This window comes from Miniopterus natalensis, chromosome 2, assembly GCF_054644295.1.
Source record: "Miniopterus natalensis isolate mMinNat1 chromosome 2, mMinNat1.hap1, whole genome shotgun sequence".
In the NCBI taxonomy this organism is placed as follows: domain Eukaryota; kingdom Metazoa; phylum Chordata; class Mammalia; order Chiroptera; family Miniopteridae; genus Miniopterus; species Miniopterus natalensis.
In genome coordinates, this window is record NC_142082.1 from 72,901,692 (window position 1) to 72,904,468 (window position 2,777).

Sequence of the window (2,777 nt, forward strand, 5' to 3'; positions counted from 1 at the left end):
TTAGTCACATGTTTAAATATTGAATAAAAATCCATATAAAGCAAATATTCAAATAGTTTTCACAGGAACGCAGATAAGTGTGACCCCACCTCCTAGCTTTCCATATTGTTCTATCTGTGCCAACCCTACTTACAAAGACATTTCCAAACTAGCAATGATTAAGATAAATGGTCTCTCCTAATCCCTTAATTCAAGCTACACTTGCAGTAACAGCTACAAGAATGGCATCTACATATTAATAGGAGCTGAGGCACAGGCTGTCGGTGACATGTCATTCCACTCTCCCAGGCACAAGACACAGGCAGAGTGCTGATGTCCTGCTCCTCCACTTCGGGTGGGAAGTCATGGTTTTGGACTCGCTGCATCAGTTGCCATGCTGGCCCTGACATCACATGGCAGACAGTTGGCCTCTGGAATCCATTGAGAGTAGAAACAGCAGCAATGGTGTAAGCACCCACATTTTCAAAGAGCATTCAGTCCCTCAGATGCATCCTGGCAAACCACAGTGCTCAACAAATTGATCAAGGCCATCACATGTTGATTCCCATATGCTGGATGAATAATACTTTTCATCTGGTTTGGGTCTCTTCTTCTGCAGAAGGGGCTTCACATGCGCATGATCATAGAGGATGCAATTAAATTATCCATATGCTCCATAATTCACGTAATACATAAAGGTATTTTTGTTCCAATCATCTTTATCATCAGAGCCTGTTTATTCCTTTAATTCAAGTTTTTTGGCAATGATATTAACTGCTAGCATGAAAGCTGATGCAACATGGTATCTGCCTGGCTCAGTTATGAGTGTCACTCCCAAGTCTGACTGAAAATTCTTGTCAGGGGTTGGGTTGATTACGCTGGCGATCTCTTCAAATTTAAGCTTTACATCCTTAGGTCCAGGAAAGCCACCACCAATATCAAGCAGATACATGTTGAAACTAACCTCAGCTCCCATGTCAAAGACACAGAGGGCATCAGAGATGACCTGCATGAAGGTCTCAGGATCAGTACAGCCACTTCCCATGTGGAAGCTGACACTGACGAAATCAATATTTAGCCTATTCCAAAAGAAGCCTGCTGGTTTTGAGTGTGGCACCAAATTTAACACTGAGACAACAGACTGCTTTGTAGTTGTTAATGGAGAATTGCATGGGTGGAATTTCTCCATTGCTAGTAGGAGTGGGGTTTTTACAATATCTTGAGAAAAAGAAATTTCTAAAACTTGCATGGGAGAATGAGTGAGTTTTATTTGGGTAAAGTTATATCCCTCAGTTTGCAAAGTTCCATTTCCCTTAAACCAGTCCTGGAAAAGGTGCAGCTAGGGGTTCAGCAGAGCTAAAAGCAAACTCGATGTCCAGAGTTTCTGTTCCATGGTGGAGTTGAGTCCAGCATTACATCAGGCTAGTTATAGTCCATTAGTCCATTGTGTGGAGTCCACATGGCTGTGGGCCATGTGGATGAATGCAGGGGAGTGCGCCCCCTGCAACAAGAGAGCCAGGAGCACAGGAGGGCCAAGAGATCCAACTTCCTTTGTTCAGGAGTTTATGTATCTCAGATTTCTCGCCCTTGCAGTGACCACACCTATTTTGGCCAATGACCTGCTCCAACTTGTGACTGACAGTAATCACCGTTCCTACATCATTCAGACCTTACTTGTTTACAAGGATTTGCATAGATAATCCCCTCTGGAGGTGCCCCAAGACTCTGCACAATTGTATTTCAGTCTTGCTGGCACAGACAAATCCTCTCCTGATGACAGCTAGGGTCTTCATCATGGTTCTGCTCTCATTGCATTTGACTGCATAAAAGGGGGTAACCTGGGGAAGAGCTTTTAACCATTTCAGATTTTTTTTCAGGATATTTCCCAGGTCCACAACATAGAAGGCATTCTTATCATCATCAGAAGAAACTTTATTAATATTTTGGTCTAGAATGTCCTTGACAGTAAAGCTTTCATCAAGGAAATGGCAGTCAAACCCTTCATTACTAAAGTTGTTCATGGTTTCTGGATGTTCTTAAGGGAAACTAAGAGATGACATTTAAAGAAATAATTGCCAGCTTTTCATAAAGGTAGTTCTCCAGGAATTCCAAGTTCTACTGAAGATGGGTGTTCTCTCGGTGCAGCAGTGGAAATGTCCTGATAACACAGATGTGCTGTCCACCTTGGAGTACAGGGTGCTTCAAACTGACCCCATGGAGACACCTTTACTGAGCCCACAGGAAAGCCAGCCACCCCCATCAGCTGCCTGCTTGACATCCCACTGCCTTACTTCCTTCCATGGAGGACCCCTGGCTGGAGGTTGCTCAGAGAACTGGCAGAAGGGTTGTGGCAGAGGCTGAGGGGACTGACCCCTTTAATATTTCTTGCAGTCCTGGTTTGGTGATGATGAACTCCTCTAGGTTTTGGGGTTTTTTTAGACCTAGGAAACTCTTTATCTCTCCTTTGATGCTAAATGATAGCATTTCTGGTTAGAGCAGTCTTGGTTATAGGTCCTTTCTTGTCATCACTTTGAATATTTTATGCCAACCCCTCTTGGCCTAAAAAGTTTCTGTTGAGAAACCAGCTGACAGTCTTATGGCAGCTCCCTTGTAGGTAACTAATTGCTTTTCTCTTGCTGCCTTTAAGATTCTCTTTTTGTCTTTAGCTTTTAGCATTTTAATTATGATATGTCTTTGCATGGGCCTCTTTGTGTTCATCTTGTTTGGGACTCTCTGTGCTTCCTGGACCTGTATTTCTATTTCCTTTGCTAGTTTAGGGAAGTATTCAGTCATTATTT

General features: G+C 43.0%; 1 pseudogene; it reads right to left on the reverse strand.

Annotated features, from left to right (window-relative positions):
* Window positions 1–228: 228 nt before the first annotated feature.
* LOC107531358 (ornithine decarboxylase-like) lies at window positions 229–2,000 on the reverse strand (annotated as a pseudogene).
* Between the last annotated feature and the right edge of the window lie 777 nt (window positions 2,001–2,777).